General features: G+C 40.4%; 1 protein-coding gene across 3 annotated transcripts in view; it reads left to right on the forward strand.

Annotated features, from left to right (window-relative positions):
• The first annotated feature begins 2,392 nt into the window (after positions 1 to 2,392).
• Positions 2,393 to 25,699, forward strand: part of sema6e (sema domain, transmembrane domain (TM), and cytoplasmic domain, (semaphorin) 6E) — a 119,352-nt gene continuing 96,045 nt past the window's right edge. For 2 of the 3 annotated variants that reach the window (XM_057339721.1, XM_057339723.1), the window contains exons 1-2: positions 2,393 to 2,614; positions 19,799 to 19,900. The gene's annotated coding sequence lies outside the window, so the exon portion shown is untranslated. The remainder of the gene's footprint in view (positions 2,615 to 19,798; positions 19,901 to 25,699) is intronic. The other variant, XM_057339725.1, reaches the window with a different exon arrangement.

Genomic DNA, 25,699 nt, shown 5'->3' on the forward strand with positions numbered 1-25,699 from the left:
TATCTCATTTCACATGCGAATGAAGTTGTTTGTATCAAACTCCTAAAGGCAAAGCCACATAAAATGGCCTGCTTAATTTTAAGGGTCAGAAAGAGGATGAAAAATGGTCATAAGGAACATAATGATAAATGTACTAACATTATACATGGACCGCAGGGATAACATTCAATATAATATGACCCATTTAAATAAAAGTTTTAAAGTGAATGTGAAAACACACAACTGAAGGTAAGCATTTCATGTTATCAAGCAATAGAGTTCATAGACCTAACGGTGTGTGTGTGTTTTTGGCCTGGAACACTGGAAGGAGTCTTCTGGATTACTAACCACATGATTTGCTTGAGATGCTGACAGCAACAGGATGTGAAGCCAGCAAGTCGGTGTGTGTTTATGTGTGTGTGTATAAACACAGTGTGGGCAGGTCATATGATAAACCACACAGCACTTTGAGGTTTTGTGTCCATGTTGGCAATGATAGTGAAGACTGAATGTTTGAACGAATGTTAACATGTTAGCGTCAGTGGGGCTCAGCATTCAAAGCCTATTTACTTGGTTATGCAAAAAGAAGGAAAACTTGTTGAATTTCTACTAATAGGTGACCTTTGTTTGTAAAAAGAACATTATTTCACAGCATTTGTTTCTACCATCACTGTAAAAACACTGTAATTTAGATTTTTTTATGTATTTTTGAAATACAGTCAAAAAACGTAAAATTACAGAAAAGGACTGCAAATTTACAAGAAAAACGGGGGATTTTTTACAGGGGGAAATTGTAATTTTACAGTTTATTTCTGGCGCCCCAGCTGCCAGAAAATGTCTGTTTCTTTAAACAAGATTTCTTTTTTTTACAGTTATATAATATTATTAATATTTCTGTTTTACTGTAACTACACATTACACCAGCACCAGCTGATGGTCACGTGCCATCCTCATGCGAGAACTTCATGACTTCATGTGTGCGATATCCTCCTGTAAACTTAACTTGAAATTGCAGCTCCAGCCCAGGCAATCTCCGTCAACAATCAAGAGCAAAGATGGACCCTTGTTATTTTAATACTAATACTAACTTTTGTATATTTTGTCTTTCTTCCTGTAAAGCTGCTTTACAACAATGAAACATTGTGAAAAGCGCTATATAAATAAAACTGAATTCAATTGAATTCCAGTTTACAGAAATTTCCGTTTTTTTACTAATTTCATGCAAGGGACTCACGGTGTATGTAGATAGAAATAGCTCATTCAAGGTAATAAAAACATAACACTTCATTGTGTAAGGTCTTTATACACCTGTGAAAAAATAGTTATGTATATTATATTGCATTTCAGTCAATAGATCCACCAAAAAATTACACACAAACCAGAAGCAAAACAATTCTCTTCATCACATGACTCTCTTGATGGCTCACTTACAGTGGCAGGTCAAGAGGAAGACATTTTGCCAACATGTACAGAACAGTAAGCAGAGCCCATATTTCATTGAAGGATATTGCAGAGCTTATAGGCAGATCTACAGGGAATGAATTTGGATTTGTTCCTTTTCCAGTAGGCTCACCACAGTTACTGGGCTTTTAGCAAACATCCAACCGCCAAAAGAAATTACTCAGATAAATCTGTCTGTAAACACTCCAAACCAACCAAAAGAAAAACATGGTCCATGAAAAGCAAGAACACGCAAAACATAAAGATAATATGACCATTTGGACTTAAAGTTCTGAAACCACTTAAACAGTTTGGCACGCGTTTTCTCATTCATTTCTTTCACCTTTAAACCTGTCGAGCATGCTTGATGTACTACACCCTCTCCCCAAACCAGAAATTAAACAATACTTTTATATTTATGATACAAAAATATCTATATAAAGGTCAAAAAGACAACATCCCATGGCTGGGGACCCAAGTGTCTGACCATGGCAGAACACCCAGGTTTTATGGTCCATGGCTAAGCTCTGCTGGAAATCTCTTGTCAAGGGAGAGCTGAGCCCTCTAAAAGTGCCCACTGAACCAAGTTGATCTCCTCTCTGCGTTATCCCAGAGTACCTCTGGCTCCAAAGCCACGCCGCTGACTGTTTGCTTTCCAAAGAATGTGCCTACAACCAACAGACAAACACTGTTACAAATCCACATAGTGGAACAAATGCATTCATTTCATGAGGTAACTCTTAATGCTATTACACCATTGGCCATCAGAGTCCAACCACACTAGCTATTTTGGAAATGTACTGGATGGATTAATAGTCATGTAGTCGAGGAGTTCATACAGGGAACGTTCTGGGCGGGGCTTTAGTGAAACTTTTAAAGAGAAACATCCAAACACTTCGGCGGGTTACGATTGGATAACCTACATGTCACTCAACCAGGGGGCGTGTCTTAGGAGCGATCGTTGTCAATGTAATAGAGTTTTAGCGCAGTCTTGCTTTTTCATAGGCGTGTGTCAACTGTGTGTGCGCCGAGGGGTTTACCGATGCGATTAACGAAGAAAACAAACCTATTGGGGAAACGCTAAACAAACCATCCGATTTTCTGTTCCGTCTGTGTTTTAATACGGACGAGCTTCGAGCCTGCGAGGAATCAGCGTCCTGTACACGCACACAAAGGAACATTAAAAGAAACAAAGGTAACGTTAAACGGGCTGTTTTCTTCATCCTTAGAAGTTTGCCCCTTGCGATCTTCTCCAATTTGATCTGAACTCTGTACCGTGACAGTCGGCGAAGTTTGCGTTGGATGAAAACACACTGCGATATTTTGCAGAGTTTGGGGAGAATTTCAGGTCTGTGAATATTGCAGTGTGTCGACATAATGGCAGTTTTATTGTAACAAACAGCGCGGCTGTGATATGAATTATGGCTCCTGTTAGTTTTGCACGTTTTAGGTGGTTGTCATACGTATGTACGCACAGATCCAATAATGTCTCCACAGATCTGGGCATTGCTCTGCACTGAACATGTAGTGGGTTGTCTGCATTTAATGTTTCTAATGCTGTGACAACGTTGTTGACATCGTATGACTCACGCTGGCCACTTTGATGCCATGGATTTGTCTTAGACTCGTTTTCCAGTTTAACCTGTATTTGCGGTTGCTGTATGTCTTTGCACGTGAAAGACTTAAGATCCTCACACGAAAAGCGTCCAGTTGTTTAGATCGCACGCACAGCACTTTCAGTGCGCTAGAGAACTGAATACACGCAGACAGCGTCGTATCCAGCTCCCGAAAGCTTTAAATGCTTGTTTTTGGTTCTGGTCGCTGTAGTTTAATAACCCTATGCTAAGAGCGCAGTATTTTTGTAGCGTGTTGCACACCTGGCAGCTGTATGTTGGACGGAGCAATTTAAAAGGCTGCGTAATTGCGCGTGCAAACGTTTAACATGGTAATGTTACTACAGTTATTGGCTTTGTAAATAAGAATTTCATATTAGATCTCTTGTGAGTGTAGGATGCATTCAGAATATCTAACTCATTTTGTTTTCTTTGTCTCTTTATGAACAAACATAAACGAAGCGCATTTTGCTATTGTGCCAAAATGATCTCCGTTTTCGTAGGATAAAATAACAAAGCGCTGTTACAGATTAACTGCGTTTAAAGTACTTAAGAGCCATGGATCGCTTTTAAGCATTTTTTTTTTCGTCCCTGACAAAATCAGCCCTAAGCCAGACCATAGGCAGGATTCATCCTTCCGGCTGCAGGAGGTATATTTCTGTCATCCAGCCCGAGGTTGTCTTAAATCATCTAAGACTTATTGAATAATGAATAGCTCGCTGGGCTAGCATTATACATTTTCCTGAATTTCCTTTCTTTTTTAAAGGCTTGACAACTGTTATTTAATGGGTGGCTTTGGTTCATAATTCCAATATAAGTGCTCTCCAACCAGTGATTCTGGTGGCCCAAGTACAATGTTAATGAGCTCAAGCATTGTGGTGAGTACAGCTAGAGACTGGGCTGTTTTTTCTTTTAAAAGATTTTTTCTGTGTCTTACTTAACTGATTTTAGGACTGATTAGTTAGATTAGTTAAAATCGTTGTTGCGTGCAGTCACTTGCATGTGTTGTCATCACCCTGTTTTCATGACTGTTGCTCGAGGTCACCGCTGTCTCATTGCAATTTTTGAAAAATTTGTGTTTTGTTTTTCTTGTAGGTATAGAAGTCACTTAAATGGCGATGGGTGAATTTTTTTGTATACAGGTTCTGTATAAATGGTCAAACAGCAAATCGAAGCGTGATGATGTAGATTATCTCTGGCATTCTGTTTGTGTTTCGATTGCTTTTCATTTAAGGCAAAACAATCTGGCAACCCGATCTCATTCCTTCAAATCGAAGTGATCACAGTTACTATCTAGTCCTTGGTTTTAATATCAACTATAATCATTGACCTGCTCATCTTGTGCAGGTTTATTTGCATTTGGAGGTCTCTGTAGTCAGACACACGGCATTTCCCCCTCCAATCTTAAATTTACCTCTTGTTTTATCTTACCCCATCATGGCTGCCTCTGGGCAGAGGTAATGATGCATGTAGCCTGGGGTGTAATTTTATTTCCAATTTCCGTTGCTGTAGTTTTGCCCCAAATGATGTTACGCTAACTGCGTGCTGCGGATGGCTGTGAGCTCGTAATGGCTCTTAGGGTAATGAGAGCTAAAATAGCCTCGGTGCTACGATTGGATCAAAGCCATCATCTACCTTTGTCTTTTTCCTATTTCATCAGACAAAGGCAATTTACTTTTAAGACTTTTTTTCTTGGTTTAGTTATTCACAGCCATTTTTATGATGGATTGAAACTCTGGAAAGGAACAAACGCAAGTTCATTTCCGAACCGAATCTATTCATTTATGTGAATCTGGACTAAATGGCTACATGTACCTGTTCTAGACTGGCTGTGAGACACAATAGATCACTTTCAATTAGTTACCCTAGGGAGTTCACTCGGCACCATAATGGCCCCTCATATTTCATGTTGATTGTTGTAACCCATAGCAACAGGGTAGCCAATAGCTGCTAGACATACCTGGAGAGAAGGCTATGAGGCTGTTGAGAGAGGCTGTGGGGCGCTGTAGAATCGGAGCTGTTTGTTCCTGCCTGGCTGCCTGAGTCCAGTGAGGGGTTTCGTACCCCTAGGGAGTGAATTATTACCTGCCAGACCTGGGGCCTCGGCATCATCTATTACGCAGCCCTTCTTGCGGGGGCAGTCAGCCCTAGCATGGCATCACGATCAGTGGGCCTTGGCCTTCAAACCTGGCTCCCTCTTCCTGGGTGGGTTATGCCATTCTAGCTAGTAGCTATTATGAACCTCTTACGGTTACGCTGCGGGGATGTGAGAGCGCTTCCGCAGAGAGTGCGGTAGATGGATCGTGGCACTCGTTTATGGGACGTTTTTTAGCAGGTTTATATTTGCTACAGGAATGCCGAATAGCTCGAAAGGTCCAAGATTACACCTGAGAGTTCATGATGTATACGTTGGTCCACCATAATCTGTCGTAATGTATGGCATCGTCACGCTAAACCCTGTTATCCAGTTGTTGGTGGTCGACAATGCTAATCTGTCACACATTCACACTTAAGGCAATTCTGCTGCTTCTTAGAATCACTCCAGAATCCAAAAACCCATTCAAACTGTCTGGAGGCAAGTGGTGTTACTACCAGCAGGTCTAGCACGAGGCTGCAAATGCCGAGTGAGAAAGCACCGAACTCAATTGAAAAAAAACAGTGATGCAAGCTGAGAGAGAGAGCAAGAGTGTGCGTCGGACTTCACGTTGGATGAAATACAGGCCTCGGCCCTCGGTTTCCTTCTGCCCTTGGATGGGCTGCCTGGCCTCCAGCAGCTTTGTAAGCCATTTCTCTGAAACTTTAACCTCTTGTCAAACATCTCGAGCAGAACCACAGCAGCCACAGATGGAGAGACGCAGAGAACTGGCCACTCCTGCAAAGCACGCTGAGATGGAGCGTGTCCAGATACTACACAAAGACAGAGATATGTTTGCAAATTAGGATGCATTAAACGCAGAGAAAAGAAAAGCGGGTCTCGTGCGGAGTACAACAGCTTTGTTCACTACACGCAACATTTCTGGTGTTTCATTTATTTCTGTGCGTGTAATCGGTGACTTGTAGGGGCTGGAGTATAACAGATGTCCAAAGCAAGGATTTTTGTTACCATGACCGCTATATATATTTTTTATTATTAAATCCTCGTGTCCTTTTGAAGGCTTTTGAAGGCAATTCACATTTCGTGTCTTTTACGCACGCATATTCGTTATTTTATATGTAGACTCGCGGCAGGCGCGCATAGGGGGCGACGTGCATGCGGTGCGACGCGCTCTTTTTTTCAGGCGCATCAAGATGAAAAAATCTCAACTTTTTAGAAAGCCGCAAGCGCACCGCAGGTCATGTGACAAGAACCAACCAGCCATATAGACAAGCTCAATGAAGATGGAGACACGGATGATCACAGCATAACTAAATCTAGTAGCAGAGTTATTGCAAGGTATTTTCAGTGCATATAATCCATACAGTATATCCTTTGTTTATACCTCCTCGTCTCAACAGCTATCGTGGCCCATGGTTGCTTAGCGACGACAGACGCTAGGAGAGCGCAAAGTCCAGGCGCTTTGGAAAAAAAGGAGAACGCAGTGCAGCTCGCGGTTTCCACGCGGTTTTAGACGCGAAATGTGAATCGGACCTTAGTCGGCCAGGGCAATGAGCACTGGAAAGAAAAGAATATTCTGGGTTAAATACAAGTTAAGCTCTATGGACATCAACTGTGCGCTTGCCACATAGATGTGTAATTGTCATCAGTTGGAGGTTTATAGCTTAGAAAGCCTAACAAAGTTCTTAGTTTTAACCTAAGACAATTACTTAAGAAGATTACTTATACAGAAAAAGGTGTTTGTTTATATACAGTAAGGAGTATAGCAGGAGTCAAATGATTTTCTGATGTAATTGACAGAAAAGATGCTAAGACGCTTGTATAAAATTAAAATGAAATTTGTAGTTATTTTTGTGTTATTTTAGTTATATGTAAATGAAATGTATTAAGTTGTTAATAAATACTTTTTAAAAGAATTAAACCATTTTATCAACAAGTGCAGTGCAGAGTTATTATAGTCTTGTTTTTAGTTTTATTGTAGTTTTATTAATATTTTGAATTCTTTTTTTTGTATTGTTGTTTAATTTGAGCAATTATGTTATGAGCTTTTGTCATTTTATTATTTATTAGTTTATATGTTATATTGCTATATTAAGTTTAATTTATTTTAGCTATAGTTTAGTTTCTATTCATTTTCAGGTAAAATTTTAGTGCTGAGGCAACATTTCTATTATTCTTTTAGTTATTCAAATAATATTAAGACCGATATTTAATTCGATTTCAATAAACCGAAATATTATTATTATTAATATTAATATCATTTTAGTAACCTTGGTGCAGGGCAATGTCTGCCTTTATAGTATTTAAAGGAGCAATGTGGAGATTTTAGCAGCATCTAGCGGTGAAGTTGCGAATTGCATCCACTGTCTCACTACACCGCTTGCCCCTCACTTTAATAGCACTACGATGGCTGACACAGGACAAAGATGTCATCACGTTTTTTGCCGAAGGAGATAACATATTTACGAAACGCCCTCTGTAGAGCAGTTTGTCCGTTTGGGGCTAGTGTAGAAACAATTCCATGTAAGGGGACCCGTATGTAGATAGAAATATCCCGTTCTAAGGTAATATAAGCATAACGCTTCATTATGGACGGTCACACATTATGCACCTCTCAGTGTTTCCCACAGGATTTTGACAGACTTGTGGCTATGGTGACGTCATGAAACTAAGTAGCATATTTGTGACGTCATCACGTCGTGTTAGTGTTATCTGTTATCAGTTGTTACTTGTTACTTGTGTTACTTGTTATCTATTTTTCTTCTACTCTCTGATCTTTCACATACTGTATTTTACAATTGAATGCCACCAGCAGTCACTTTAACTGCTGCAAAAATATATTATTATTATATTATAAATGCACAATAAAATCACAATACAGTACATCTACATTATAGAGCGGCTATATGCTGTTTGCCCTTTCTCGACAATGTGTTGCTGTATTATGAACGCTTCTTTGATTTTAAATGCAAGTGACAGCCGAGGGCTCGCACACACATGGAGCTCATGCGAACACGGAAGAGGAGGACGAGCATGCGCCACTCACACCAAACAAGTCAGGAAAGAGAGAAGACGCGGAAGCGCTGTTTATCCACTAGTTAATCGATCACAGATACAGTCATTATCACGGATGGATGAGAAATGACATAATGTGATGCCAAATATACTTGGGCGGCCATTAATGAACCTGGGCGGACCACCCAAGTAAATGCATTGTATGGGAAACACTGCACCTCTAAAGACATAGTTATGTATATTATATTGCATTTCTGCCCATAGATCCTCCTAATTTTTACAAGCAGCACCTTTAGCATTATTATTTTTGTCGCTTTTATAAACAAATGTAGGTCTACTACATACACACTCATACTCTGTGATTCACATGAGAGACAAAAGCACACACTGCTGTCTTGTAAGGACATAAACCCAGCTGAGTAATGGGAGCTAAATGGAGACCGAATATTAACAGCATGAAATCACTGACGTGTGTTATTGTTTATAGTTTTTTTTCACGCTCTCCTTCCCACCCCGATTACAGAGTCATGATAACCCTCTTTTGCTCATTTGAATATTCAGTCAGACCCCCAGCCTCCAGGCTCTGCCACACAGACACCTTTTTGTGCCCGTCACATTGGTATGCTGGAATTCAAAGCTAAGCTCGCATCCACGGGCAAGAACACGTCTTTCGTTCGCCAGCCTCCATCCTAATCTCCCTCGCCTTCCCTAATGCCAACCTGCATTTCGAATGGAGGTCGCGGCTTTCCTTTTTAATTACTGTTCTCCATACATACAGGTTATTGATTGTCTCAGTCCAGGGTGGTGGTTTTGGGGTTGCTCCAGATTGTGCTTTAAATGATCTCTTAATCACTTTATAATGGAACAACTCTTCCTGCCGCATTGATTACCTGCTTGGGCTGGAATTGTAGTGCAGCTTCAACTTTCTAATCTGGTTTTAAAGTCTCAGGGCTCGTTTATAACATGCACATTTCCCAGAATGCCTCGGAAAAGGCTTAACTTTAACCCGTCTTTCCCTTGTGGGGGAAGATAAAGCGTTGTTCATACATAGATAACTTGATATTGGGTATTATGTAGCCATTTGTGTTGCTTCCATCACCCTCTAATGAATTTAGAGTATGGGATCTGATTTAAGGAGTGTGTGGTTTTGTATAAACGTTGCATAAAGAAAACCACATTCTCTTGCAATGATTAGCAGCCTGTGAGTGGATCCTGGAACTGAAGATTTTCTTTTTGGAAAGTTCACAAAATTTCAAACTCCCAGAACGGGAGCGAGTTAACACGCTTAAATGGAAAGACAAACATGAAGACGTCAGGCGAAAGAGAGCAGAACGGAGGGGGAAATGACTTATTTTCAGGTGTTTAGCGTTATCGACTTTGTCAAAGGGAAGGAATGTGACTTTGGACAGAAAAGAAAGTGGATTATGTGTTTTATATTGGTCGCATGACGGTGACCTTTAAGAGACTGTAGGAATTTTTCGGGGTTTGTTTGTGTTTTGTTTCGCAGTCCCTTTTTATAGGCGGCTATAAAGAGCACATCTGAATTGCACTCATCAGAGTTAGTGCTGGATAAATGACTAGACTGCTTCACTGCATGTTTTTAAAATGAAAATGTGTATGGCTCTAAAGAGTTAAACGGAGCAGGAAATGGAACACTGAAGATAAGGAGATTCTTTCCCCGCGGAGAGGTGGTGGAATCCCGTGGTACCGCGACGCCGCACGTCATTCATCCGGGACAGGCAGCACAACACAGCTTTGATTTGAGAAATTGAAAATTAATTTGCGTGCGCGCGCATGTGGTCAATCTTCAGGAGTTTCAGTGTGACCACCGATACTTGTAGTGAATCGCTTCCTAGACATGTTTTTAGATGGCTGTGGCACCAGTGCTTTATTGGAGGTCCAATGTGTAATTTTTTGGAAGATCTAGTGACAGACATGCAATATGATATATATAACATTGTCTTTAGAGGTGTATAAAGACCTTACATAACGAACCGTATGTTTTTATTATCTTAGAATAACTTATTTCTATTTGCGTACACCGCGGGTCCCCTTACATGGAATTCACCATGTTGTTTCTACAGTAGCCCTAAACGGACAAACTGCTCTACAGAGTGCGTTTCATAAATTCTCTTTCGGCAAAGAAGAGAAAACGTGACAACATCTTAGTTCTGTGTGAGCCATCGTAGTACTTCGAAAGGGAGGGGTGAGCGGTGGTGTGAGCCGTAGGTTGCAATTCGCAACCTCACCACTAAATGCTGCTAAATTCCATACACTGGACCTTTAATTGAAAGATTTAACGTTTCTCACAGGATTTTACAGTGTAAACTAAAAATGCTGTAAAAAAGCAGTTCTGCTGAATATACCAAAATTAAATACATAAGAAAAACTGCCTCATGTATGACTGCGCTATTAGTCACTCGATGGATGATTATTCGACTCATTGCTATTTTTACATTTTTTGGAAGCCGGGCAATGATGATTGCTCAAAGTTAAAGTTATAGTGTTATATAGTGTTGCTACGCTCCTTGCCTCTGAAAATATAAAGTCTAGCGTGACCTTTGTAGAAACGGTCAAGGTATTCTTCTGCGAAAAAGAGGCTGATCTGAGAGAGCTTCAAGCTCAGTAGCCTATATGGCTTTGTGCGTCTGAGCCAATTTCTGTGAGTGTGTGCAGAGAACCTGGGTTTGGATTGGACGCTGTCGAGTTTTACGTTAGAAACAGACATCTCTCTTGCTTCATTCTGCAAATGTTCTTATAGAGACCGGGGTTATTTTTAGGTCTGGCTGAGGCGGGGCCAGGATTGAGACCAGGGAAGGGGTTTAAAATCGCCCCTTGGCCCCCAGCCAGAGCGCTCGCTAACACCCCTCACCCCAACCTCACATTCCTCAAGTTGACTATATCCCACTGTCAGCCATATGATGACTTAACTGATGTATGTGTGTGAAGTAACAAAGTGTATGTAAATTACCTGTTTTGGGGTTTTATTCGTTCAGGCTATTTGTGATATAACAGGTCCCAGAAAATCTCTCTCTTCCACAAACACACACACCCGTTGCTGGTGTGGAGCTTCTAGGCAGCTTCATTTGATCTCGCTTTATTGCTTTCTCACATTATCTGTGTGTTGGCCTGCAGCTCATCCCTGTGGAGCAATCTCTGATGTATGAGAAACAACTCGCCATAAACACATTTCAACCACAGAGACCGATATTACCCCTAATGCATTTCTCTCCACAGACGTATATCCAGACTCTCTCTCTTTCTGTTTCTCTCTAGCTTGTCCCTTGTGTCACCATATAGCGATCACAGTGGATATAACTGAGGGGCATTCGAGGCTCCATGAAATAATCAAATCTACCCTTCGTGTCACCCCTCCCTCCCTCTAGCCCCCTAAAAATATCTTGTATGGTGATACATTGAATTACATAGAGACAGTGAACGGTGTGTGGCTAAGGGGATTCTGGGGATTCTGGTGCTGTCTGCTGCTCCAAGGTGTGCCACATGGATTATACATTTACGTGGGATTGGATATAGTAAGAAAATAGGGTTAGCGCTGGTTTTTTTTCATGTCGTAAAGCCCATGTTTGCACCTTCTGTTTTGTTTGGCATTTTTTAGACGTATAGCATAGCCTAGACTCTAGAGTAGTACCAGACTTTTCTCAGGAGGCCACTTTTTTTTGCAATTATGTCACGTGTTTCATTATGATATGCGACCATATGCCCTATTACTTTGACATGTTAAAAAAGGAGCATGCACGTGAAATGATTCAATTTGATCTGATGTAAAAATATAAGCAATGGATCATCCATCTTGATAAAAAAGAGAAGCTTATAGAAAGGCTTCTAGTAAAGAACCTACCATTTTTCTCTTAATAAATTAAAAATATATATTTTGTCCTTGGGCTGTTGTAGGCTACACGTGTGCTTTTGTTAGAAAATGTAACATTACAAATTATTTACAGATTATATTGTTTGTAAAAAAAGCAAAAATTCTTCATTTTTAAATTTTTTACATGCACAATTTTACATATTGTACAACTGTTCAGTATCAGATACAAATATTTTTTAAGCTTGTATGTTATTGAAATACTGATTTAAAAGAACTATTGTATTAATCTCCAAAACTATTATAATGTTGAATTTTAGTCAAGTATATTTCTGACATTGTCTCATGGAAACAAACATAACGATAACGTAAAATAAATCATCAGTTTTAAATGATTTGTCTACCTTAAGTCAGTGGTTCAAACAGATTTGATGAAATATAGATATTTATCATAAATTTTGTGCAATCAAACATCAGAAAAATAAGACCAACTATCAAAAGAATTGCTGTTTTAGCATTGAATAACTGAATATGTTTTTGGTATATTACAATTTTAAGTTTAAGATTATACTGTAAATCTTTATTTGGGGGGCCGCAAAGCAAAGCACACTACACAAAGAAGGCCTTACAACAAAAAAGTTTGAGAACCACTGCCTTAGGTGTTAAGGCCCATCCACACAAAGTACGATAACTAATAAGAAAACTGTGCCAACAAACAATTACCTTGTTTATTCTATTCTTGCAAATTAAAGTTGAACATTTTTAATATGCGAGCCCTTTAAATTTGACTAGATTTTGAATGGCTGTCCATGTTTTATCATTTATCAGCCTGGAAAAAGTGATCCCAAAAATGTTGTTCTTGTTGTAGAGTGGACTTTGCTACTCTCTTAAATTTGTAATTAATTTTTAAATCTTTACCCTTATAGTGGCTGTAACATTAATGTCTGTTGTGTGTGTCCCGTAAAGCCAGAGTGAACTTGATCCAGTGATCCTGCTTTCAATTTAGATCGCTTCTTTCTTTTTTTTGGCACTGTTCTCAATTAGCATGATAATAGTGTGTGGATAGACAGGAAGAGCTAATCTCGTTCTTCTGTGACGATCGACAGCTTATTATCATACAGAATGCGCCATCAGTTAAACTAACATGCTGAACTGCTCTATAAATCTCTCATATCACCCACCGCCAGCAGATGGGAAAAGGGACAATGGCAAATTGTACTTCACTTTCATAATATTATGTTTCTATAGCGGAAATCGTTTCCACGGCTATTATTCTGTTGTAATAGTCTCCCGGTGGGTCCCCGCATAAAAAATTGAACCATTGGCACAGCGGAGATCATTGAAGGAAGAGGGAGGGCAAAGAGTAAGAAGGTGACAGTGGGGGTATATTGAAATTCAGGTTCGCAGTGGAAAGTATTATGTTCGTTCAAAAGTCACATCTCTCGTTCTGAAATGTTGTGCTGTTGATGTTTTTTCAGCTGGAATTGAGAAGGTGTCATAATGCTCCCCTCCCAGCATCCATCGAGACCACCCTGTAGTGTTGTTTAAGTGAAGATGCTTTTAAAAAAGCATTTGACCTCTGTTAGACAAACTCTACTTTCACAATCCAACAGTTGAAAGGTCAAATGTTAAGCAGGAGCAGTGTGTTCTGAATACCAAAACAATTGATTTTTCTTCCAGAGGAAAGTTAGACGGAGATGGCCAGGGTCAAACCTTTTGGCCTTTGAGAGAGAGGCAGACCGAGAGAGAGAGAGACAGTGGAATGCTACAGGGAAGAAAGGTGGTCTGACGTTCCGTAAACGAAATCCTGACTTACATCTCTGCTTTTAATAGAGAACGGAAGCCACTCATGCCAGCAACAGCTTGTCCCTGGCAAAAGGTGTTAAAAGGTTTAAGTCTAACACAATGGCCTGAAGCGTCAGAAAGTCCTCAGTGCTTCCCCCGGGGCAGCAGTGCACTGGACGATGTCACAACTCCTCAAGAATTAAACTTCAACAAAAGTATTTAGACTGAACTATTGAGGCTGTTGAGTCATAGCTTTTAGTTAAAGAATCACAAAGTCAAAGAGGTTTATTTGTGCCCGATGGCGTTTTTGATGTCTGTTTTGATGCTCGGTGAGAACCATGTAGAACTTTAATCATCTCTGCAAAGTTTGACAAGGCAAGAAACTAAACCGTCAGTTAGTCTGAGCATTAGTTAGTGCACACATCCCCAGAGACCAGAGCCGTATGTGTATACTGCTGTATGTTTTATTAGTGAGATGATGTCCGTGCCTTATTTATCTTCAGGATTCTCCCTGTTGATCTTCTCTCTCTTGGGCTTTATCTGGGATGATGGGGCTAAATCAAACTTCAGCCCCCTGCAACAACTCTGTTTGGCCAAAACTCCGCATGAGCATGCTTCCTGTGCTTTGGATGGCTTTGGTATCTGTCTTTAAATAGATGCTATAAGGAGAAGAAAAATGTAAGCACGTCGAAATACGAAGCATGCCGTATTTTTCTCGAGTCATTTTCAAAAGCAGCTTGAGTGTGAAGTTGAGAGTGAACTTATTGTTGAAGTTTAAAATAAGACCAAGCCATGCTGAGGCAATAAAACCTCTTTACTGTAAATCTCAGTGCATTGGCCTTTGGTGAAAAAGTCTTTGATTTGTTTGGTTATAAATGTTTCCAGCTTGTTTCCACTTTATATTTCTTTTTTGAACATGAATTTGATTCTTTCTGAATGACCGCATGCTCATTTTTAAGAGCCGATAAATAAGTTGTGAAGCAGCTTTGGTTGTGAAAACTGGCCGATTCAGACTCCCATTAGTTTTAAAATCTGTGAAACCACAAGGGTTATTCACGAATGTTCATTATACATAGCACATTATTCAAAAGGTAAACGTATTTATGAATTCGGGGCTTCTGGACCACGGGGTGACCCTGTTATTGGAAGCTCTCTTGTTCTCTTAACCCACGAGCAAGATTACTGCAGGAGAACTAACTGGCTGTCCTTTCATTTACTACACAACGAGTCTCTTGGAATAAAAGCGCCGCCTAAATGGCAAGCAATTGAATAATGTGAAGGACATTTGGATAATTCAATTATGCTCCTTTTAAATTGAACTGAAATTGCATACTGGAGTTGACAGTGATGCAAGTCTGCCGTTTGTTTGTGTTGCATTTAACCAAAGGAGAAAAGCATTGGACTTGACTCAAAATGGACTAACTGGCAGTGAGACTCTGGCTGAAATCCCAAAAAGAATCACATAACCACTAAATATATGGCTATTGATGCACTTAAGTTGTTTTTTTTTCTGCTGAAAGTACTCCTGGATAGAGGTCGACCGATATGGGTTTTTCTCTGGCCGATGCTGATTTCTAGAAATCAGGCCAGTCGATGGCCGATCTTCTTCTTTTTTCCACCTTCATCTCATTAAATCTAATGAAGTAATAAGAAGTGATACAGAATATTGCTTAAATTAAACATTTATTGAAGAAATGTCTTTTCAAATCGGTGCACTTGATTGAGAAAGATTGAGTAAGTGTTTATTGCAGGGTACAAGATAGCAGTCTAATTCATAGTAATAATACATGCTCAAAACTTTTAAGCACCTTCTCAAACTGTTCTGAAGCATGCTTTTTGTTTATGTTTGTTGGCAGACACTTATATTAGTCAAATGGTCATAATCCAAGTTAAAACAAAAATAAAAAATCACTCATATTACACAGCCTGCTGCTCATAACTGCGTTTTTAGCTATATTTAGCTTTTAGCCTTTTTCTATTTTATAGGACCGTAGAAAGCCTGACAGGAAAGTAGACGCTCTTGTGGTAATGCCTTTAAACAGCCGCAAAAGACCGCAGACAGACATAATGCGTAAACGAGGGGAAACAACAAGTCAGGATTTAAACTTTGGCTGAAGACTTAAAAGTTTGGTTCAATAGCGAAAAACCAAGCAAGCAGAATGTTTTCACTGCGTTTCAGATTTCTAACACACACTTACAGTGTTCAGCGTGTCTCGCGTATTCATTTGTAAATTGTGTGCACTTATTTCGTCCATTTGAAAGATCGACCAAAACGCATCTTAATACCAAGTATAAACAGAGTCCGACCCAAAGACACATTTAAGCAGGAAAGTTAACGTGCACGTTTTAGCCAGAAGTTTCATCTTTTAACAAGGCTTGGCTGCAGAGTGCGAGTTGCTCCGTCTAAAGCTCAGTTTATACTCGTGCGTAGGAACTACGCCATAGCCTACACAGAGCCGCGGTACCCTACGCCGTAGCCTGACGCACCTCTCCAAAAAATGTAACAACACGTCAACTCAACGCGGACTGCAAGCACTGTGATTCGTCTGTTTGAACCCCTCCATCAGGTCAAAAAATGCATTTCTGAATAAATGATCTAAGTTTAACATCTTAACAGCTGCAACAAAAGTGACTGTTTACTTGCCGCTATCACTGCTAATGCTTCTCAAACAAGCTGCTTCTTCTTCGGCTCTTGTCTTGGATACACAAGCAACACGAGTGTGGACACTGACGCTTAGTGGTCATTGCCTGTCGACACGGACAATAACGCAAAGTATAAATTAAAACCGACACGTAGCCTACGGCATAGAGGCTACGGCGTAGGTCCTACGCACGAGTATAAACTGAACTTAACACGCAGCCTCAGAGGGAGAGAAATTCTCCGGTACAGAAACCGTATTGATAACGTTGGAGTTTATCTAGCTATACAATGCGGAAAACTGTAATTATTTAGCCGCTGGGCTCGTCACCAGGTTTTGGTACCCGTGCATACATGTAGCCTAAACTATGTGGTTGAAGGCTCTCTTACAATAGAGTTCCAAAAAGTTACTCGCCTTCTCAAGTAGCATCATATTTAATCAATGAAATATACAAGGCTAGATTAAGAACGAAGGATAAAAAGTCTTACCGTTTTCTTGTGAAGTTATCAGGTAGTTAAAAAGTAAGCAGGCAGAGGGACATCACACTCGCTGTACGTTCACACCGCCGCCCTCGAGAGCGTCAAAAAACGCTCTGGCCGCCCTGCCAACAATGCTGTAGAAAGATTCGTGGACACTCTGGCGCTCTGACGTAGACCAAAGTTTACATGGCTGCGTTCTCTCGAATCCTCTCAAGCGGTGGACTTCTACGTTACGATTGCCGCCGAACCGCATCATAGCTCATTACCATAAAGTTGACCTGATTTCAACTCTCCTCGAAGCCCTCAACGGCCAAGACGTACCGCTGCTAGCCGCCGGCTCACATTGAAAATGAATGACTTCCGGCCACTTTGACGCTCTCGACGGCGGCGTTGTGAACGCACGGTCACAGTGTTATGCCGCAAGAGGCAGCGTTGCGTGTTCCACAACAACGCTTAGCTGCTCACAGATGCACCTGCCTGTGAATCGGCCTAGTTTGCGGCACAATCGGACAATGCTGATTAATTAAAAAATCCGTCCGGCTGATCGATCGGTCGACCTCTACTCCTGGATGAAGTAATGTAAAACATATCTGCATCGTGAACACTTTTAGTATGAGGTTTTTTCAGATGAAGGTGTTGGAAGAAATAAAGGACGGGTGGTTTAGTTGTTAGCCTTTTTCTCTCGGCGTGAACCCTGAGGAGCCGAAGGTGACCAGTTGGACAGATTTGTTATCTGGGTTTTGAGCTTTAAAACCCTTTGAGGAATGTTGGCGAAACGCCACCCGTATTTCGCTCCCTGAAGGCTGTGGGTTTACAAAGAGAAGGCTTGGAAAATCATTCTTCTGTTGAGATGCTGATCTAGGATCAGATTTCCTGGTCCGCTGCACTGGTGGAACCTCGCCGATTTCTTTATTGATTCAGGCACAAATGTACCTTGTGGCGTTCAAATATTCTGGAAGTACTTTACGCCTCCAGAATATCAGATTTTTTAAAGAAACATGGAAATGAGGACAAAATGAAAACGGGACGTTAAATGTTAGGTTTGTTGAACTAAGCATTGGATTTCACCCAAATCCAGACATTTGCCATGAGGAGGATGTCCAGAGGACAGATGGATGATATTTGTGTCCAGCATTGACCTGGAGATCATATCATGGCTGTCATTTCAAATTCAGCTAAATAAACTCAGTTTCTGCTTTGTAAATATTGAATTTTTGCTGCACTTTCACACTCTCGGGCTGTCTGTTATAACATCAGCTATATGAAAAGCGTTTAACAAATGCAGGTAGCGCTCTATAATTCTCCGAATTAAGAGGCCGCTCTACATGAGCATAACTAATTCACGTTGCCCTGGGGGGGATTTGCAAGTTGAAGATCATTGTACAATATTAAACATGGCAGTTATTAGATCAATTTTTCTTTTTTGTAATTCGCATTACTCTCCTGCGATGCAAGCGACCAGGCTGCTTTTCTCCGGCACACGGGAGGCCGCGGCACATCTTTATGTGAAGCACAATGGGGTGAGACGGGGGAAAAAGAGACAGCCAAACAGGACGAGAATAAGGCGCACAAAGAGAGAGCGAGCAACACAGGCGGCGAGGGAGATAAAGACTGACCAGGGGAATAAGATGATGCAAAGAGAAATTCCAGCGGAGACAGAGAGAGAGCGAGACTGGAGATTTGCGGTGAGCTGGGTGCTGTCAGTAAGGAGCTGGCTCGAGCCAGTATCTCGTTCTCACACAGCAGATTGGAAGAGCAGCTTGCGCTCTGAGATGCCCTGAGATTTGGGCAGCGTCCGTTGGGGGATTTGTCAAGATTTGGATAGAAATCTGCCCATAGTGAATGTTAAGTGAAAAGCATCTTCGTCGTCTTCTCTGTAAAAACATTGTTTTCTCTCAGCATTTGTTGTGTTGACTTTGGCTCGGTGTCTGCGTGTCACAATCCTGAGATATGACAGTCTATCTTCATTAACTGGTATCTGCAGACCACACAAATAGAGAGATTTTCAGAATGAAAGGATTTGACATTTTAATAGGCCTCTTTTGTTTTGTATGTTGTGGAGACAATAGTTGAGAATACGAGTTGGCAGAATGTGCTGAATATTCAAAATCTGTTGTGGGTGTGTTTTTTGACTAAATGCTTTTATTCGGCTGCTGCATGGTATTAAAGGACCAGCTCACACAAAATAACATTTTCTCATTTTCTCATCTCAATATTTTGTCTTGGTTTGTGACTTCAGTTTCAGTCAGGTTCTTTCTGTGCGAGCTGTAATAATACTTAAAATCTATTATTAATACGATTAAAATTTACAGCGTAAAATGATAGCATTTTGATTTTTGTGTGACGCGACCATTTAAGTGATAGTTCACTCAAAAGTAAAAAAGAGATTTTGAAGAATGTTGTTAACCGGCACCAACATGCATTGGTTTTGTGTCCGTACACTAGAAGTGAATGGGTGCCGGCGCTGTTCGGTCACCAACTTTCTTCAAAATATCTGGTTTTGTGTTCTGCAGAGGAAAGAAAGTCATACAGGTTTGAAATGACAAGAAGTGGGGTGAACTATCCCTTTAAATCTGAAACTTTTCTGGTTTAAAATAAACAAAAGGGTATAAAAAATGTGCAAAGTACACAAACATCTTGTCGTCTAGGAGACAGCTCACAATAATGATTTATAAATTGAGCTGTCGTGCACGTTTTCTTGGGAAATGTCAAACTTTGACATCATTTAATTTCACTCTAAGCAAATGTAAAGTAACTTTTTTTACTTTACACTTTTTTTTTAAACTTTTTGCTATTTTATTTTTCAAACAAAAATGACTAAATAGAGTCAACTGTTTTACAGATTTAAATAATTTGACATAAATTCGCATCTTCCTTAATTGTGAATTTTATGATCACTTATCATATTGTGTTGTGCTTGCTTGTAGGTGAATTGTGAAATGCTTCAGCTTCCTCCAGCACTATCAGACAATTGATACACCTTGATCACATGACTGAAGCTCTTCTGTCAGATTGAATCATCTTTTGAGGTAAGAGAAGATAAACTATTTCAAGTATTGGCACCCCTAGTCGCCTAAATGCTTCATTTCAGTTTCCTCTCACGTTCTGCGGCTTGTATTGAAGTTTGTTTGTTGAAGTACGGTTGAGCCATTGGACAGACAGTCACTTGATTGGACAGAGAATTGAAATATCATTCAACTTTATTATTCTTGCTGGTTTACTCACCCGAGGCTTTTGTTAAGGACGGCGTATGTCGATTTGTACAGTAGAATACAAATATAATTTTAAAGCAACATCTGACAATCTGTGCGACAATCTGGTTTTGAGCATAAATCAAGTCTCAGGGTGAACAGTCCACAACTAATATGAAGGTATTGCAGTCTGACGGGGGAACACGGAGGTGGGCTGAAGGGAACGGAATGAAAGAGCCAAACAAGCAGATCGTAGAAATTGAGAGTGATATCTTACGAACAGACAACACAGATAAGACGGCAAGCATGAAAAAAAATCTGCTCGCATGGATCACAGCACACCTGTGCAGGGTCCTTGTACTCACGGCCGCTGTCTGTCTAGATATTCCTTGGAGATCGAGACACCCCCACAACATTCACACGCGTTTTGGAGTCCATCCCTGGGCTTGGGCCGACGGTGACAGGGTGCGTCGACTGGTCTCAGGGAGCAGATGGCCGGCCAGATGCGGTGTTGAGTTTAACCTTGGGCCTCGAGGAAGGCTAAACATCGCAGGCGTCCTCCAGCGCTTCTCTGCCTCCCTCAGCTCTGTTTCTGAGCACAGCAGAGTCTCACCTCTGTTTTGACAGCTTATGGTTGTTTTATTTAGATGAGCCATATGGAGCCATTATGCCGCTATCGGTTTGGTGCTATCACTATTCCCAGTGTAGTTTATCACCCGCTATGTATTCAGACAAAGGCAGGTTTAAATCCCTGAGACTGGCCACGATGAAAAAGGAGATACAGCGTAAGATATGAGTAATTAGATTCAACTCTGTGCTCTGAGAAAAACGTGTGTCAGAATTATAATTGGGGTCAGGTGATCAAGGGTTGATAGAGTGGATCTTTAGTAAGTCGGCTTCGCTCAGATTTATAAACTCGCTGGCATGCGCACGACCATCACCATAGCAGTTTACACTGGTGAGAAGACCGGCAGCTTCACAATAGAAGTTCTGATTGGTAAACTTTTTTGTGGATTGTAAACATGACCGACCAGCCTGGAAATTCATTTTAGTCTAGTGTAGTTTTTTTAACAGGGTTTTCTGTATAACACACTGGTTAGAAGGACGTCTGGTGAGTTTTGTTCAATTATTCCATGTTGGTGAACCCCATCAACGTTCTGTAATTAAAACCAGTTAAACCAGATCTCCTACTGAGCCCATGTAGGATGCAGAAGAACCCTCCTAAAAACCAATAGAAGCCTAATAGAAACCATCCCAGATATTCTAATCGTTTCCATTAAAATACCATTATGACCCATTAGCTTTTTCCATTAAAACCATTACAGAATTCCTTTTTGTTGTGTGTTTTGGGCATTATTCCAATTGGATTAATCTGACAAAAAACACCCCACCAATAGAATCCATCAAATACCAGTAGACACCATTATAGTTTCCATTAAAACAAATACAATTCCCATTATAACCATGAAGTCCATCAAATTTTCTATTGTGTTTTGGTCAGGGTTCTATTGTTTTTTTAAAGCAGGGAATTGTCTGGTCTGAAAATGTTGGTTGACTCATCATATAATTGATTTCAATGGCTTGTATATCTCTTTTACTTTGTAGCTTATAGTACCTTATCAATAATGTCAACCATTTGACTTCTTTTTTTATTTAAACACACGCATGCTCGGGAAATAGTTCCTACCTAATCTCTCAATTTTCTTTAGCAATTTGTGCCACCATTCATTCACATTTTTCACATTCGGTTCTATTAATCGAGAGTTCGAGAATCGAGTTCTATTTCCCTTATTGAGTTTGATGTCGGTCCAGACGTTCAGTTCACATTCTGTCCAAGGTACGATTTACTCTTCGTTCTCTGAATATTGCTGATCAAACACGTTGTGACGCCAAAGGCAAACTGAAGTGATTTTCTAGGCTCATCTCATCTCGGCGTTTCCATGAGATGAGCTGAAGAAGGTTTGACAGACTCCTCTACCTGACAACTAAACGTCCTCACACACCAAATCTGGCCCCACATCCTCATATACCAAAAACACTCGTCATCTCACGAGAGGTTTGTTTGTCCATAGGTCAGCTGAATAGGCAGTTGCCAGCAGAGGATTTGGTCCACCATAACTTTTTACTGGTTTATAAATCCTCGCTTGATGGTTTATCACTCTCATTAATGTCAGCACCTGCTGTAGCCGGGCTCTGTCTGTCTGCCCGCGGGCTCTGCAGCTGTGCACTGCTCTCTGCCCACCAACCATGCCCTCCACCCTTCCGCTGGACCAATGAGAACTTGAGATAATGCGTGTAGGAGGTTGGGCTCGGTCTGTTGGTTGTAAACATGTGTTTATCGTGATCCAAGTATGCACATTCCAGGTACGTCAATAGTGAAATGGAGGTTTGAAAGTTATGCAAACAGAACGTTTGATTTGAAGCTCATTGGCATTCCAGATGTAGTCCTCTTGGGTTGTTTTGGTGAGAAAATCCGAATATGGAGTTAAAAGAAAAAGAGGAGGAAAATACCGTAAGAAGGGGTCAAGAACTAAACCAGTATCCCCCTCCTCCTTCTGTTCTTTTCACAAATTGGTTTCTTAGGACCCCCTTTATTAGACTTTGTTTGTGTGTGTTTTCTGCTGCCTTTAGTTTTTCTGTAATCCATCAGCGCTTGCATTGGGGGAAAAAACTTCTGCGTTTGGAGCCAGGAAGCACCTCCTGGTTCATCTGTGTCCCTTAATCCTGAGAGCAGCCATGCTGGTGAGATTGCAGGCCCCTTAGAGTTTCTCCTTCTGGAAACTTCAAAGTCAGGCGTTGGAGATTTGGAAGACAGGGAGGCAAAGTCTGCAGGGAGCCAGCATGCAGGTCAGCCCAGATCTTTAGCCGAAAGCCCCTGGTTCAGTGTAGGTGGATCTGAGGCTCTTAGCATAGGCAGATGGAGACGGAGGATTAATCCCCCTCCACCACCACCACAACACGTTTTAGCATTATGAATGTCCCCCTTTTCTTTCTTTAGCTTTTCTGAAAAGACAGGACAGGGGATATAACCCTGGTACATGCTTTTGTGCCATGGCATTAAACATTCACTGTTTCTGTAAAGTACATTCAAAGACTTTCTTGTTTTTGGAAGGGGTTTTCATGACAAACAAAGCAGAAAGATGACAGGAAGTGATGGGGAGAAAAGGAAGGAAGGGGGTCGGAACCAAGAGGGTTAGGTTTGGCTGGTTAGCCAATGCTTGTAAATACCGTTACACCATCTGGCCCCATAAAGCATTTTCCATTGGCAGCCATTCAAAAGTAGTCAAGTATAGTTACAAAATAATATCATTTTATAAAAATTAAATATAACGTTTTCCAGATAGACTGGACCAAAAATAATATAGGGTACCTTTTTACTAATAGGTGTGTCTTATTATAGGGTGTCTATTGGTAATATTGGTAATAAAAGGCCTTATAGCGTGTCTTTATTACCTATTTGTCGGTGCAGAGCATACTCGAACCCTCATCTCCTGCATGTGCATCACAGCACAATGTGCAAACCTCTAAATCCTGTTTAGCATTTTTCATATTTAGTGTAAGCCTTCGCCTGAGGCAGTGCATTGGATAAAACAAGTCTTTCATTAAGCTGTAACTCGTCTGGTGAAATCCACAGCTTGTTCACTTTTAATACCTGGCCAAAAAGAAAGTTAGTTTGGATGCGAGGAAGCACCGTGACGCGTGTGTTTAAACCCTTGCCGTGGAGAAGGCAGGGATTCCAAACTCTGTGCTGTGAGGATTTTTCAGTATGATTCAGAAACACAAAGGAGTAGCAAATTCCTGGAAATAAAATGATTGAGGTTAATACAGGCTGATTTATGCAGAAATCCTTGAGGATGACATTTGTTTTTTTGCACACAAAATGTAAATGAAGAAGAGAGCCTTGCTTCACGATGTCTCTGAGGGAGGCAGTCACCGTGGATAGGCAGATCTGAGATCAGGTTCCACCTCATCTTCTATAATCATGGACTACAAAGCTAAATAGATCTAGAAATAATGCTTTTATGATGATGTATAGTGAGGTTCAGAAGTCAAGGAGCTCATAAAAACAAATGATCCATGTTTTATTTACATTTACGCATTTGGCAGGTACTTGACTAATGCTGTATTTAAGGTTAACATTTATCACGATGCGTGTTGTTCAGAATTGAACTCGCAATCTTGTCGTTGTTAGTATCATGTTTTATCAGATAAACTATAGAAACACAGAAAATTATTGATTTGTAAATGTAAAGCTAAGAAACATTATGATACAACATAAATAAATATTTATCTAGGTTAAACAAAAGACTCAAACAAGCGAGTTTGTGACATTCACCATGTTAAAGGATTTGATTATTTACTCACCCTGTTATCATTTTAAGCCTGTGTGATTTTCTTTGTTCTGCAAAACATAAAAGAAGATATTTTGAAAAATGTTGGCACACAAAACCCATGCAAGTCAATGGGGACCCACGGTTTTCTGTTACCAACATTTTTCAAAATATCTTCTTTTGTGTTCTGCAGAAGAAAGAAAGTCTTACAGGTTTAAAATGACAAAAGGGCGTGTAAGTAATGACAACATTTTCATTTTGAAGGTGAAATATCCCTTTAACGCTTAAAAAATACACATTCTTAGACTTGTACCCTGAATATTACATAATTGGAATTCTAATTCTCTCTCTCTCTCTTTCTGAGCGTATCTATTTTTGTGCATTTCTTGGATTGGTTTGTCGTCTGAACTCATGGAAATGCAGTATATTCCGTTTTACAGGCTTATTCTGCCAATGAATCGTGACTTAGACTCAAACCCTTGAAGAATTGAGTGTCAGTCCTTTAGATGCCAGAACTGTCTCGTCAAAGACATAAAGAGCTGGAGAAGTCTCATCACCAATCAGATCCTATAAAAGCAATTAGCTTAACTGGAGATGTGGTGACAGCCCTCTGGCTTGCTGAGGTGATGTGAATCTCCTCACTATACAATTTACCTCAGACAGACGGAACACCTTGGGAATTTAACGTAATGTACTTCTGAAATGTTTGTTAAAGTAAATAGCTCTTGTGCTCATTAACAGTCACACAATGGCCCCTTAACACCTGCTATTTACATGCTTTTTAGTGACCGGACAGCACTTGAGACGCGTTATCGGATCAATGAAACCACATTGAGACGTGGTCGGGATGGGTGCTGATCGGGTTTGACAAAGGTGTAAATGCACTGGATTGCTCATTTTTTTTATCGTCTGTAGAATAACTCTTTAATGTTTTTATTGTGACCTTGATAGCTCTATTTTAGTCCTACCAAGGAATTTTTATGTAACGTACATTTATGCATTTGGCACATGCTGTTATCCAAAGCAACTTAAAGTGCATTTAAGGTACAATTCTATTATATTGTTTATTCACTGGAAATCGAACCCATGATCTTGGCATTTTTAGCGCTGTGCTCCACTAAGCTACAGAAACACCAGCTTTTATATTCTAATTTCACAATGAGACCGTTTTTTTAAAGGGATAGCAGAACTGGAGAACACAAAAGAAGATATTTTGAAGAATGTTGGTAACCGAACAGTGCAGGCACCCATGCACTTCAATTGTATGGACACAAAACCAATGCAAGTGAATGGGGGCCAGTCAATA

The sequence above is a fragment of the Triplophysa rosa genome, linkage group LG8 (genome assembly GCF_024868665.1).
Source record: "Triplophysa rosa linkage group LG8, Trosa_1v2, whole genome shotgun sequence".
Lineage (NCBI taxonomy): Eukaryota > Metazoa > Chordata > Actinopteri > Cypriniformes > Nemacheilidae > Triplophysa > Triplophysa rosa.